The sequence below is a fragment of the Ascaphus truei genome, chromosome 1, assembly GCF_040206685.1.
Source record: "Ascaphus truei isolate aAscTru1 chromosome 1, aAscTru1.hap1, whole genome shotgun sequence".
Taxonomy (NCBI): Eukaryota; Metazoa; Chordata; class Amphibia; order Anura; family Ascaphidae; genus Ascaphus; species Ascaphus truei.
This window is the reverse complement of record NC_134483.1, coordinates 541,458,398-541,473,848: the sequence shown is the minus strand read 5'-3', so window position 1 is coordinate 541,473,848 and position 15,451 is coordinate 541,458,398. Positions and strand designations below refer to the sequence as shown.

The 15,451-nt window shown below is 48.4% G+C and overlaps 1 protein-coding gene across 1 annotated transcript in view; it reads left to right on the top strand.

Moving 5' to 3' along the window:
* The first annotated feature begins 3,374 nt into the window (after positions 1-3,374).
* Positions 3,375-15,451, top strand: part of RAB11FIP5 (RAB11 family interacting protein 5) — a 95,142-nt gene continuing 83,065 nt past the window's right edge. The window contains exon 1 of the mRNA XM_075573407.1: positions 3,375-3,542. The gene's annotated coding sequence lies outside the window, so the exon portion shown is untranslated. The remainder of the gene's footprint in view (positions 3,543-15,451) is intronic.

Sequence of the window (15,451 nt, the reverse complement as noted above, 5' to 3'; positions counted from 1 at the left end):
GACTGGAATGCCCGATTAGCTTCAGGAGGCCAGGAAGACGGGTCGGCCCCTTTCTTGGTAAGAGCGGTAATAGGCGCCACCGTGGCGGAGAAATTCCGGATAAATTTCCGATAATAGTTAGCGAAATCAAGAAATCGCTGGATCGCTTTTAAAGAGTTGGGTTGTGGCCATTCTAATACCGACTTGAGCTTCTCCGGATCCATAGTGAAGACCTTGTCGGAATTAATATATCCCATAAATGCAGTTGAAGACCGGTGAAATAGACATTTCTCCAGCTTTGCATAAAGTCGATTTCCTTGTAGGCGAGAAAGAACAAGCATGGTATGCAGGACGTGCCCCCTGATCCCTTACAGTACCCCCCGCCCCCCCCCCCCCTCGAGGATCGGACTCCGGACGATCTTCCCAAGACTTCAAGGGAAATCTCTGGTGGAATCGGCTCAGCATATTGTAATGCTCGTGCTGCCCGCAAACCAGACAAGACCCCGGTACTGAGGTGGAGAAGGGGGAACCCACGCACCCACAGCAAGGGGGGCGTGCCCGGAGTGTGGAATTAAGTGAAGCCGGGTCTTGGGCTGTAGAGAAAGATTAGTGGGGTACATGCCGGGCCTTGGGTTCCAGAGGGTAGAGTAGTCGAGTCCGTAAGTCAATGGTCTGGGAGTAAAGAGAGCCGCGTAGTGAGTGTCCGTTTGCCGAGTCCGAGGAGAAGAGAGGTAAGCGTAGTTGTGAGTCCGTTTGCCGTGTCCGAGGGGAGGAGGGAGAAGCGTAGTCGAGTCCGTAGCCAGGGGTCCAGATCCAGAGAGGGTACGTAGCCAGGCCAAGTCAGGAACAAGGAGACTAGAAAACACAAGAGAGAGCCAAGAGACAACCAGACAGCACGGAGCTACAGAAGGTTATGCTGAGCGCTGACTGAATGTAGGAAGCGGAACTAAATGGAGAGCAGGGGCCAATGGGAAAGGGGGAGGAGTGGAGGCGTGTCCCCAAGGCGGCAGGGATAAGACAAGGAATCAGGGGGAAGGATTAATGCTGGTTGCGCTGCTGGCGTGCGTTGCGCAGTGTCCCGTGATGGCTGGCAGCATGGACAGCAGCAGGCGATTGCCTACAAGAAGCACGGGTCCGCGCGCGCCCTGTAATGTTGTCGAGCTGGCGTGCGCGACCCAAGCGGGACCCGGCAGACGTGGGGAAGGAGGAGGGAGCTGCCCGTGCCAGAACGGGAGGGAGGACAGAGGCAGCGACGGCTGCGGGAACCGGGGTGAGCGAGGAGGAGGCACGCAGTGCAGGACGTGCCACCTGATCCCTTACAAATAGTTATTATTAAAGGAGAGCATTCCCTCTATATATAGCTGTCTCTAAGTACCAGATGTGTAGGCTAGTCTATTTAACCAATTGTATAGTTTAAATATACTAATACTGGATCTAGCTGTCTTAGATATCGTCATACTCTATCTTGTGAATGAAATTAAGTATTGCAAGCACCCTAATATATCCTCCTATGTCAGAGCGCTGTGCTGCCCACGGACGCAGTCTCCCTAAGCGCTCTAACCAGCCAAAGCACACACCTCTCCGATGAGCCGACGTCACACAAGTGACGTCAGACGTACCCGACGTACGTTTCACCTACTCGGCTTTATTGGGGGTGTAGTGTCTCTGTATTTCAATAGGAAGCAGACAGTGATATACTATATGAACCTTTGAGACTATGAGATAATTATTGGCATCTAATATAAGCATACACCTACCTCCATTTTTAATTGTTTTTACACTTGTTCTTTTTCGCCATTTTTTTAGGACCCATTAATTTTATACATTCAATAAAGTGTATATTTTATTACTACAGGGTGTTTTCCTGAGTGCAACCTAAAGGGAATCCTTTCTTTCCTAGTATTATTTATAATAAGAGGTTGTCTCTGGCTGCCATATTGTTATCCCAGATAAGTAGTCTTGTGTGGGAATTTTGAAGGGAAATATATCAGGAACCGAGGGGAGGGGGTGAGGGATTTCTTGAGTTCAGGTAACGCGTTTAAACTCTGAACGACTCCTCTTGAATCTTCCTGGTATAGAAGTAGGTGAAGATAGATAGTCTTCAGGTTCCTTGCAAAGAAATGGCAAAATGACACTGGGTGGTGGTGAGGTGGTGAGTCTACAAAGTCTGTTGTGGCACCTAGCGTTTTCAGGTAGTATGATGTCGATGGGATGGGTGGTCTGCAAATGCTTGGTGGGGCAACCTTCGGGGTACGTGATGTTCACCTTTGCATCTGGATTACCAAAGCACGATACCCCTGATAAAGCATGCTTGTCACGCGATAGGGCGTTGGGGCATCGTTTGACATCACGACGGTGATGTCCAGGGGCGTGACGACCTAAGCTTTCCTCCATACGACCAGTGTAGCAGTTACTGGGTATTTTAACCCCGTGCTACATTGTCATTTTATGCCTCAGTGCAACTCTGTGTCACACAGGACCGTGGGTACCATTGTAGACACTGTTTCAGTTGTATGACACAGTGTTCATTGACGTGGTTATGTAGTATGCCCATTTGATTGTGAGTTGTAACACACGTGTATAATACATGCTCACAATTGGCTACACTAACACATACACTATATCTATCCAGGTTGTCCTACCTATTTACTGTAATGAGGGTAGGATGGGAGTGGGTTACTGTATCTACCCTCTGATTATTACTAACTAATACTATGGGTCTCTGTACCAATTGCTGGTAACTCCCTGAATGTACTGTATGTGCAAACAGGATATACCCGCTCTCTCGTGTATATATACTGGCTACGTGCTATTTGAAGCAGTAATTACGTGGATTTGCATACACACAATTTGGTCATCTGCTGGTCACAGGTGTTGTGATATGTTAGACAAATGGGGTCTGGGATGCTGTTAGGGTATTGATATTCCTATCCCTTTCATCAGCAGAGTATGCAGTTTATCCCACATACTTATATTGGGACCATTAGCTACAAGTGTATCCGGTTAACTCACTTTGGGATGCCCCGGTGGTTGGAACGCGGTTCTCTCCCCTCGGAGCTGGAGGCGAGGAGGGAGTGGGCTGCGTACGCCGGGCTGCTGGAGTGTTGGGCTGATATGCCAACACGACGCAGGCGTGAAGGAGCAAGCACCTGTCTAAGTGTGAGAGAGTGGGCCACCAAGAAGGATGCACAGGCATTTGTAATCGCAATGGACAGTTAGAATAGTGGACATTAGGAAGTGACAGTTGGTGTCAGGCAGTTAGAACAGTTGGGAGAGGAGAGAGCAAACAGTGAGAGTTGGCAGAAGGGCAGATAGGTAGCAGGAATAGAGACAATAAATGTGAGAAAAGAGAGAAATGGAGAAGAAGACAAAGTGCCTAGGAAAGGATAGTAATACGTAGGCCGCAGAAGGAAGTAGGAGAACAGGAACACAAGATCAGAGCAGTGTGGCAGAGAAAGAAGGGGAAGATCAGGTAGTAATCATCTCAAAATCCACTGAACATGGACGGGCGTTCACTGGCGAGAGGCCAGGACATGGTGTGTGGCCTAACAACCGTGAACAAGGTAGGCCGGGACCAGGCAGCAGCCATTCACCTCAAACACCATCGGAGGTCGGAAGTGACATGCACTTCCCCTCTCACCACAACACGCACGCGACTAACAGCTGGCACGAGCCATCAGCCGGCTATAAAGGGGCGCTCCAACCTAAGGACGCCGGCACGATACATAGGATCAATGAAGCGGATTGACACACATCAAAACATTTTTTAAATAGACTGGTATTGGCCTTTCAAAATATATATTTTTTGAACTTTCACCATTTCCATGGTAAACAAAGGGTTTGCGGAGTTATTACGCTGTCTGGCTTATTATTTCCTCAATAAAAGACATTATATAGTCATTAACATTTGTTCCTTTGTCTGCGAGCAGGGTGACTGGCTCTGCACTTCTTTAACCCAGCCTGTGCTGAAGCAGCTCTGTAATACGACAGGGTTAAGCTTATGGGGTGCCATGTTAAAATGGACAAGAAGCAAAAAGGTGACACTGGGAGTGCTCATTTGCATGTCATTACCCAGAATCCCTGGTTGTATGCTAGGAGATAATGGGGAATGGCAGGGCTGCATACATGTCTGAAACATGTGAATGTGCTCACACGTGTGATTTGCATTTCCTTTGCTTATAAAGCCATTATGGAGCCATAATTAGTGAGACAGATACAGATAAGTAACTGCTATTCTTAAATGTGGTGTTCCCGACGAGAAGTGATTCGTATCCATTTATCACAAGGTACAAATTAGTAAGGCCGTGACTTTAGGGCGACAACATATTTCTAAGAGACCAATTATGCTGATAATTGTGTTTAATCCGATAAATTGAACTTTTGATCGAATCCTCCCGCACTTTAATCCTTAATTCATACCGACACCCGGATTAATAGTAGGGATTTTCTGACAAGTGACGGTGGGCGGATTTTTCACCAAAGTTCCAATTTCTCGCAAGAACGCAAATGTTGGACATTTTTGTTAAATTGTCAGTTGAAAAAACGCGCCATTTGTATTTTATTTTTAAGACATTTCTGGGAAAAATGCAGTTTTATTTCACGGGCCCTCATTCCCTCTCTGTATCTCTTTGTGCGTGTGTGTCCTCACTTGTACGTAACTGTTTATGTAATATTCGTAACTCTGTACCCCCATTGTACCACGCTGCGAAATATGCTGGCGCTTCACCAATAAATGATAATAATTATATTTAGGTAAGCGTAAGGTAACACCAGGGGGGAGCAGGGGGGGGGGGGGGAGGAGCGCCCACTCCTTTCACACCTCTATTACTCTTCCCCCCTCACTCTCCCTCTGCCTCTCTTACACCCCCTCTTTCCCCCCTCCTGTGCTATCACTGTCACTCTGATCCTGCTCCCTCTATCCCTCCCCTCCTCACACTAATTTGCCCCGCCTCCCCTACCACACACACACACACACACAATTCCTCCCAATCAATACCCAACAATTCCCCCTCCCACGCTGCCCACACAACCCCTCCAATACACACACCATGCTCCCTCCCAATACATAACTACCGCCCCCAAATAGACACCACTACCCCCAAATACAGAAACTACACCCCCTGATACAAATACCACTACCCCCCAGATACAAACACTACTACCCCCTCGGATACAATTACCACTACCCCTTCAGATACAATTACCACTACTACACCCTCGGATACAATTACCACTACCCCTTCAGATACAATTACCACTACTACCCCCGCCAGATACAATTACCACCCCCTTAGATATAATTACCACCTCCCCCCCATAAATACAATTACCACTTACTTCTGGTTGCTGCCACCACCGGGCCCTGGTGGATATCCCCAGCTGCAGCCTGGCTCTTTCCACACCGGGCCTGACTCTCTCTCACCCGCCATTACGCGCCGGAAGCTGAGCCTGACTTCCGGGTGCACCCGGCTTCCGACGCTTCCCTGGGGGGAGAGAGGGGCAGACAGGAGCTGGGAGAGAGGCGGGCCCCGGCAGCGGCAAACAGAGGCTGAGCAGCTAGACGCAGATGTTGGTCCCGACCTCTGACTAGGCCCCTCTTCCAGCGCCGGCCGGGCCCCCGACACTTCCCCCGGCTCTCCCCCACTGTCGGGGGCCCTGATCGCAAGCAATGTGTTAAAGCCTTTGATATGTTTCTGTTAAAAATGAATATCTGGAAGACTGCCGAAGACTGGGCCACTGATTGAGCCACCTGTGCGGAAGCAGGGATATCCTGAAAACCTGACCTGTTGGTGGTCCTTGAGGACTGGAGTTGCCCGCCCCTGATTTAAAATCCATAGAAAAATTAAACAGCCCTTCCCAAATTTATACCCCACGAAATATACAGGCATACCCCGCTTTAAGGACACTCACTTTAAGTACACTCGCGAGTAAGTACATATCGCCCAATAGGCAAACGGCAGCTCACGCATGCGCCTGTCAGCACGTCCTGAACAGCAATACCGGCTCCCTACCTGTACCGAAGCTGTGCGCAAGTGGGGAGACTATAGAGCCTGTTACACATGCGTTATTTACATCAGTTATGCACGTATATAACGATTGCTTCGATGCATCGATAAGTGGGGAAAAGGTAGTGCTTCACTTTAAGTACATTTTCGCTTTACATACATGCTCCGTTCCCATTGCGTACGTTAATGCGGGGTATGCCTGTGTTACATACATGCTCCGGTCCCATTGCGTACGTTAATGCGGGGTATGCCTGTGTTACATACATGCTCCGGTCCCATTGCGTACGTTAATGCGGGGTATGCCTGTGTTACATACATGCTCCGGTCCCATTGCGTACGTTAATGCGGGGTATGCCTGTGTTACATACATGCTCCGGTCCCATTGCGTACGTTAATGCGGGGTATGCCTGTGTTACATACATGCTCCGGTCCCATTGCATACGTTAATGCGGGGTATGCCTGTGTTACATACATGCTCCGGTCCCATTGCGTACGTTAATGCGGGGTATGCCTGTGTTACATACATGCTCCGGTCCCATTGCGTACGTTAATGCGGGGTATGCCTGTGTTACATACATGCTCCGGTCCCATTGCGTACGTTAATGCGGGGTATGCCTGTGTTACATACATGCTCCGGTCCCATTGCGTACGTTAATGCGGGGTATGCCTGTGTTACATACACGCTCCGGTCCCATTGCGTACGTTAAAGCGGGGTATGCCTGTGTTACATACACGCTCCGGTCCCATTGCGTACGTTAATGCGGGGTATGCCTGTGTTACATACACGCTCCGGTCCCATTGCGTACGTTAATGCCGGGTATGCCTGTGTTACATACATGCTCCGGTCCCATTGCGTACGTTAATGTGGGGTATGCCTGTGTTACATACACGCTCCGGTCCCATTGCGTACGTTAATGCGGGGTATGCCTGTGTTACATACACGCTCCGGTCCCATTGCGTACGTTAATGCGGGGTATGCCTGTGTTACATACACGCGCCGGTCCCATTGCGTACGTTAATGCGGGGTATGCCTGTATTACATACACGCTCCGGTCCCATTGCGTACGTTAATGCGGGGTATGCCTGTGTTACATACACGCTCCGGTCCCATTGCGTACGTTAATGCGGGGTATGCCTGTGTTACATACATGCTCCGGTCCCATTGCGTACGTTAATGCGGGGTATGCCTGTGTTACATACATGCTCCGGTCCCATTGCGTACGTTAATGCGGGGTATGCCTGTGTTACATACATGCCCCGGTCCCATTGCGTACGTTAATGCGGGGTATGGCTGTGTTACATACATGCTCCGGTCCCATTGCGTACGTTAATGCGGGGTATGGCTGCGTTACATACATGCTCCGGTCCCATTGCGTACGTTAATGCGGGGTATGGCTGTGTTACATACACGCTCCGGTCCCATTGCGTACGTTAATGCGGGGTATGCCTGCGTTACATACATGCTCCAGTCCCATTGCGTACGTTAATGCGGGGTATGCCTGTGTTACATACACGCTCCGGTCCCATTGCGTACGTTAATGCGGGGTATGCCTGTGTTACATACACGCTCCGGTCCCATTGCGTACGTTAATGCGGGGTATGCCTGTGTTACATACATGCTCCGGTCCCATTGCGTACGTTAATGCGGGGTATGCCTGTGTTACATACATGCTCCGGTCCCATTGCGTACGTTAATGTGGGGTATGCCTGTGTTACATACACGCTCCGGTCCCATTGCGTACGTTAATGCGGGGTATGCCTGTGTTACATACACGCTCCGGTCCCATTGCGTACGTTAATGCGGGGTATGCCTGTGTTACATACACGCTCCGGTCCCATTGCTTACGTTAATGCGGGGTATGCCTGTGTTACATACACGCTCCGGTCCCATTGCGTACGTTAATGCGGGGTATGCCTGTGTTACATACACGCTCCGGTCCCATTGCGTACGTTAATGCGGGGTATGGCTGTGTTACATACACGCTCCGGTCCCATTGCGTACGCTAATGCGGGGTATGCCTGTGTTACATACACGCTCCGGTCCCATTGCGTACGTTAATGCGGGGTATGCCTGTGTTACATACACGCTCCGGTCCCATTGCGTACGTTAATGCGGGGTATGCCTGTGTTACATACACGCTCCGGTCCCATTGCGTACGTTAATGCGGGGTATGGCTGTGTTACATACACGCTCCGGTCCCATTGCGTACGCTAATGCGGGGTATGCCTGTGTTACATACACGCTCCGGTCCCATTGCGTACGTTAATGCGGGGTATGCCTGTGTTACATACACGCTCCGGTCCCATTGCGTACGTTAATGCGGGGTATGCCTGTGTTACATACACGCTCCGGTCCCATTGCGTACGTTAATGCGGGGTATGCCTGTGTTACATACATGCTCCGGTCCCATTGCGTACGTTAATGCGGGGTATGCCTGTGTTACATACATGCTCCGGTCCCATTGCGTACGTTAATGCGGGGTATGTATGTATATATGCGTACGTTAATGCGGGGTATGCCTGAACATCTCTTTCCTTTCTTCAGGTTTGCTGAATCCATACACATAAGCTACTTCTGTCTCACTGTCTGACCAACGCTGGATTCATCATTACCATGCAAATACCTATTCACCTGTATATTTCAGGGTTGGCAAGTCTACCAAAATACATTAGGTAAAGATTGTAAGAACTCCACAAAATATTTGTTTACCCTCGAAATGTACATTTTTTTACATTTATTTAAAATAGTTTTACTTGTCTGATTATGGGGAAATAAATTCAACATACCACTGGATCAGGAGATCAACCTTTGACCTGCATATAAAACAAAAGAGGTCAGGTAAAGACAGTGAAAACACAGCATTTGGTCACTATAGAGACATTGAAAGCTAAATGCTATTTAAATACTTATACAGTACTGGTGTTAATTTAACCCATTAAACACAGTCCATAGTTTCCTTTTGTCCAAGGAGTGACCCCCCCCCCTTTACTAAGCACATCATAGCTTGTATATCCTGTGATATATTACCGAGCCTTTTCATTGTTACGCTTTTTTGCACCTAAATATGCAATGCTATTAAAAGGCAAAGTGATAAAACAGCCATAAAAATGAGAAAACGTATCACTAAAGGTCTTTGAACTGTAATATATAGTCTGAGTGTACAGCGCCCACTGTTCCGATAACACGTGGAGCCCTGTTTCCTAGTGAACACAGACCGCTACCAAGTGCTGTATAACCTGTAGGCTCGCAGGGCCTGAGCCTCCGCCACGGAGAGCCTGGGGCACACGTAATACTATGTATAACCTCGTACTTGGTGCAGCGCCTCCACCTGCGATGGCTCCCACCAGAGGGGGAGTGGTTCCTCGCAGGACAATTGTATATCACTCCACACACACACAGCATGTAAAACCAACGATTGACTTTACTCAACTAGCATAGGCAATATCAACAGGTGCCCCTCTCTAGAGGAGACACTACTACCGCGTCTCGCAGGACGCTCCCACCTCCACCGGGTGATCCCATCCCGTGTCCAATAACCCCACACAATATGTCCCCCACCCTCAAGTCAGATATATATATATATGGGTGACTGCGCAGCCACTAGGTCCCATGTGAATATAATAGGATATCGTTGGTGCACTTGGTGATGGTTACCTGCCGGGCACTCCAGTATGTATTTATGTAATTATTTATGTTTTAATGTATTAATAAGTAATTATTGAGTGTGTCGAGATTATCAATATATTTTAGAGAGTAATTACCTTGAATTTTTAGATTACACATGAGGTGTATATTATATGAATTTTAATTATTTTTTAGATTTTGAATATGATGTTTATAATGAACATAGCCCTTTGCTAAAATCATCCTTTGCCCAAATTCAATGCCAAATGCTTAGGGGGTATACATGACATTAATGCAAGCTGGTAACCTAATAGGACCATTAATTAATGATGAAAGAGTTAATGGAGAATTTTGTGTCAATGACTATTTAATGATTTTACAGATATTTGTATAAAGATTGTATTGTATTATATATTTATATACTTAAGACATTATAAGTAAACACTGTCTTAAATCCTTACCCCTATCGGGTGATAGTTTATTCCATTGATCCCTACCTTAATGGAGGCTTGATTAATGATTTTAACATGGTTAATGAAACCAATATAGATTTTTAGACTCAGATTAGTATGAAAGTGAGCAAGAGGCACATATGTGTGTTAGAATATGTACAGAAAGGATTTTCCATATATATGCAATGCCATGTCATTGAAAACAACACAACCAAGCTGAATTCAATTTGAAACAACAAATCAGCTTTAATCAATCCTTTAATCATCCAGAGGGTCTATAAAAAGCCACCAGACCCCTGCAACGTCATTATTTGAGCCTGAGGAAGTCGATGTGTCGACGAAACGCGTTGCTCTAAACCACCAGAAGATTTTGACCTAAGGAGGCTTCCGCAGTCAGACCGTGGAGCAGTGTTTGCAGCCCAGCAGGATAGTTTTTCTTCCTGCACCCCGGACGCGGGAAGGGCGCACAAAGCTGCTCAAACTCGATCCTGGACTGCGTGAGGAGGCCAGGGGTCCATTCTATATGTATGTGAGTCCCTTTGCTGTTTTAATTAATAAATGCGATTTCTTGTGAATATTTAACTGGAACCGTGCCTCACTCGTTTTTCTCATCACCCAACCCCTCCCCCCCCCCCACGCATCATAACACCTGGGGGAAGAGCCTGGCTGACGCCTGGGAGTTAGCACTGATTTTCGTGCTGCCCTGGATACTGGAGAAAACCCCCATTACGTGACGAATAGATGTGGATGGGTTAAATTTAACCCCAAAGTAACCAATTTCTACACCAGCTCACACAGGGCCGTGTGAGTATAGCCTTATAGATTATATATCATTTCCCCTAACCCTATCAACATACAGCTATATCTACCTGGGAGAGGCACAGCTCGCCCTCAAGGAGGTGATCACTAATTGTGGTTGCTTACACATGGCCGTGTAAGTATTATTATATTTACAACCCGCCCCCCACCTTTGGAACTACTGTCAATAATCATCACCATTATTATTGTATATGTCTTTCTAATCCCATGCTCCCCCATTGTTTGTTTGTTCCCATACTCCAGTACCCGGGCCTGCCAAGGATCTTAACAAAGGATCAGATGTGACTGGATTCAGCAATAGCTGTCCGGGGCGATCCCACCCAGATGACTGCAGCAACGGTAGCGGGGTCTGAGCCCAGACCTCTGCTAAACATGTACTGTCTCTTTACTTGTCTCTGAACTTGCACAGTAAGGGAGAAACGGGAACCTGTCTGGGGCCAATCCCTATATCCGCTCCACTCTACGGGGGCGTCACAGGGTCTCGCGGTGACTGCTGGGACTCGTAGTCCCCTACGCTCCACCCTATAGGAACCGTTCCTCCTTCGCGGGCTTTGGCAGCTATCTCCGCGCATGCGCAACCTCTGCTCCCTAGCCAGCTCCACGCCCTGCTGCGCCTGCGCCAGCAATCAATATGGTGGCGCCCTGGTCGCCCCCTGAAGTCGCGGAACCTCCGATACACCGGAGCGTTCCCTGTCCTGCTGTAACCCTCCCACCATACAACAAACAAGTGCGAGAGAGGGGAGCCCGGCAACACACGCTAACCCAGCCCCCGTTTGTAGTCCATTGAATGGAGCTGACGCGTTTTGCACTTGCTGAAATAACCCAAGAGCGGGTGTAATAACGCCGGCTACATCTGTACGCTGGAGTCCCAATGCACATCCACCATGGCAAATTATTTAGTTTCGTATGTTTTTTCTAAGGCTCATTTAGTTCAATTTCACGTCGAAATCCGTGTAGGACCAAACGGAACCAACAGCAACAATTAACCCCTTCAATGCCAGAGGTGTCGAAAACTAGGGTTGCCAGGTGTCCAGTATTGAACCAGTCCTGTATTTGGACACTGTCCAGTAAAAATATTGGACATGTATGTGTATACTGGTATTACCTCTCTGGGCGTGTATGTGTATACCGGTATTACCTCTCTGGGCATGTATGTGTATACCGGTATTACCTCTCTGGACGTGTATGTGTATACCGGTATTACCTCTCTGGGCGTGTACGTGTATACCGGTATTACCTCTCTGGGCGTGTATGTGTATACCGGTATTACCTCTCTGGGCGTGTACGTGTATACCGGTATTACCTCTCTGGACGTGTATGTGTATACCGGTATTACCTCTCTGGGCGTGTATGTGTATACCGGTATTACCTCTCTGGACGTGTATGTGTATACCGGTATTACCTCTCTGGACGTGTATGTGTATACCGGCATTACCTCTCTGGGCGTGTATGTGTATACCGGTATTACCTCTCTGGACGTGTATGTGTATACCGGTATTACCTCTCTGGACGTGTATGTGTATACCGGAATTACCTCTCTGGGCGTGTATGTGTATACCGGTATTACAGTACCTCTCTGGGTGTGTATGTGTATACCGGTGTTACCTCTCTGGGTGTGTATGTGTATACCGGTGTTACCTCTCTGGGCGTGTATGTGTATACCGGTATTACCTCTCTGGACGTGTATGTGTATACCGGGATTACCTCTCTGGGTGTGTATGTGTATACCAGTGTTACCTCTCTGGGCGTGTATGTGTATAGCGGTATTACCTCTCTGGGCGGGTATGTGTATACTGGTATTACCTCTCTGGGCGGCGTGTATGTGTATACCGATATTACCTCTCTAGGCGTGTATGTGTATACCAGTGTTACGTCCCTGGGCGTGTATGTGTATACCGGTATTACAGTACCTCTCTGGGTGTGTATGTGTATACCGGTGTTACCTCTCTGGGTGTGTATGTGTATACCGGTATTACCTCTTTGGGCGTGTATGTGTATACCGGTATTACCTCTCTGGGCGTGTATGTGTATACCGGTATTACCTCTCTGGGCGTGTATGTGTATAACGGTATTACCTCTCTGGGCGTGTATGTGGATACCGGTATTACACTGCCGACACACTTAATTGCAGTGCGGCCAGATCCGCAAGCCGGGAGATTTCCCGGCTTGCTAGTGGCCGCCCCTCGCGCGGTCACGCGTCTTCGGGAGCCTGCGCCCCCTGCACGCGCGTCCAGGGCTCCCCGAGGGAGCCCTGGTGTCCCGCGATGTGGGGGACGGCGGCAGGGGGTTCCGGGGGACCCGGCGGACCCGGCAGCGGTAGGGAGAGCGCCCCGATCGGAGGGCGCTCTTCCGCTGCTTCGGCGCTCGCCCGTCACCCTCGGGCGCGCGCCAGGCTACTGCTGCGGCCAAGAACGGGCAAATGCTCGAATAAACTTGGCCGCAGCAGTACCTCTCTAGGCGTGTATGTGTATACCGGTATTACATCTCTGGGCGTGTATGTGTATACCGGTATTACCTCTCTGGACGTGTATGTGTATACCGGTATAACCTCTCTGGGCGTGTATGTGTATACCGGTATTACCTCTCTGGGCGTGTATGTGTATACCGGTATTACCTCTCTGGGCGTGTATGTGTATACCGGTATTATCTCTCTGGGCGTGTATGTGTATACCGGTATTACCTCTCTGGGCACGTATGTGTATACCGGTATTACCTCTCTGGACATGTATGTGTATACTAGTATTACCTCTCTGGGCGTGTATGTGTATACCGGTATTACCTCTCTGGACATGTCTGTGTATGCCGGTATTACCTCTCTGGACATGTATGTGCATACCGATATTACCTCTCTGGGCGTGTGTTTGTATACCGGTATTACCTCTCTGGGCGTGTATGTGTATACCGGTATTACCTCTCTGGGCGTGTATGTGTATATCGGTATTACCTCTCTGGGCGGCGTGTATGTGTATACCGATATTACCTCTCTAGGCGTGTATGTGTATACCGGTATTACCTCTCTGGGCGTGTATATGTATACCGGTATTACCTCTCTGGACGTGTATGTGTATACCGGTATTACCTCTCTGGGCGTGTATGTGTATACCGGTATTACCTCTCTGGGCGTGTATGTGTATACCGGTATTACCTCTCTGGGCGTGTATGTGTATAACGGTATTACCTCTCTGGGCGTGTATGTGGATACCGGTATTACCTCTCTAGGCGCGTATGTGTATACCGGTATTACCTCTCTGGGCGTGTATGTGTATACCGGTATTACCTCTCTGGACGTGTATGTGTATACCGGTATAACCTCTCTGGGCGTGTATGTGTATACCGGTATTACCTCTCTGGGCGTGTATGTGTATACCGGTATTACCTCTCTGGGCGTGTATGTGTATACCGGTATTACCTCTCTGGGCGTGTATGTGTATACCGGTATTATCTCTCTGGGCGTGTATGTGTATACCGGTATTACCTCTCTGGGCACGTATGTGTATACCGGTATTACCTCTCTGGACATGTATGTGTATACTAGTATTACCTCTCTGGGCGTGTATGTGTATACCGGTATTACCTCTCTGGACATGTCTGTGTATGCCGGTATTACCTCTCTGGACATGTATGTGCATACCGATATTACCTCTCTGGGCGTGTGTTTGTATACCGGTATTACCTCTCTGGGCGTGTATGTGTATACCGGTATTACCTCTCTGGGCGTGTATGTGTATACCGGTATTACCTCTCTGGGCGGCGTGTATGTGTATACCGATATTACCTCTCTAGGCGTGTATGTGTATACCGGTATTACCTCTCTGGGCGTGTATATGTATACCGGTATTACCTCTCTGGACGTGTATGTGTATACCGGTATTACCTCTCTGGGCGTGTATGTGTATACCGGTATTACCTCTCTGGGCGTGTATGTGTATACCGGTATTACCTCTCTGGGCGTGTATGTGTATAACGGTATTACCTCTCTGGGCGTGTATGTGGATACCGGTATTACCTCTCTAGGCGTGTATGTGTATACCGGTATTACCTCTCTGGGCGTGTATGTGTATACCGGTATTATCTCTCTGGGCGTGTATGTGTATACCGGTATTACCTCTCTGGGCACGTATGTGTATACCGGTATTACCTCTCTGGACATGTATGTGTATACTAGTATTACCTCTCTGGGCGTGTATGTGTATACCGGTATTACCTCTCTGGACATGTCTGTGTATGCCGGTATTACCTCTCTGGACATGTATGTGCATACCGATATTACTTCTCTGGGCGTGTGTTTGTATACCGGTATTACCTCTCTGGGCGTGTATGTGTATACCGGTATTACCTCTCTGGGCGTGTATGTGTATACCGGTATTACCTCTCTGGGCGGCGTGTATGTGTATACCGATATTACCTCTCTAGGCGTGTATGTGTATACCGGTATTACCTCTCTGGGCGTGTATATGTATACCGGTATTACCTCTCTGGACGTGTATGTGTATACCGGTATTACCTCTCTGGGCGTGTATGTGTATACCGGTATTACCTCTCTGGGCGTGTATGTGTATACCGGTATTACC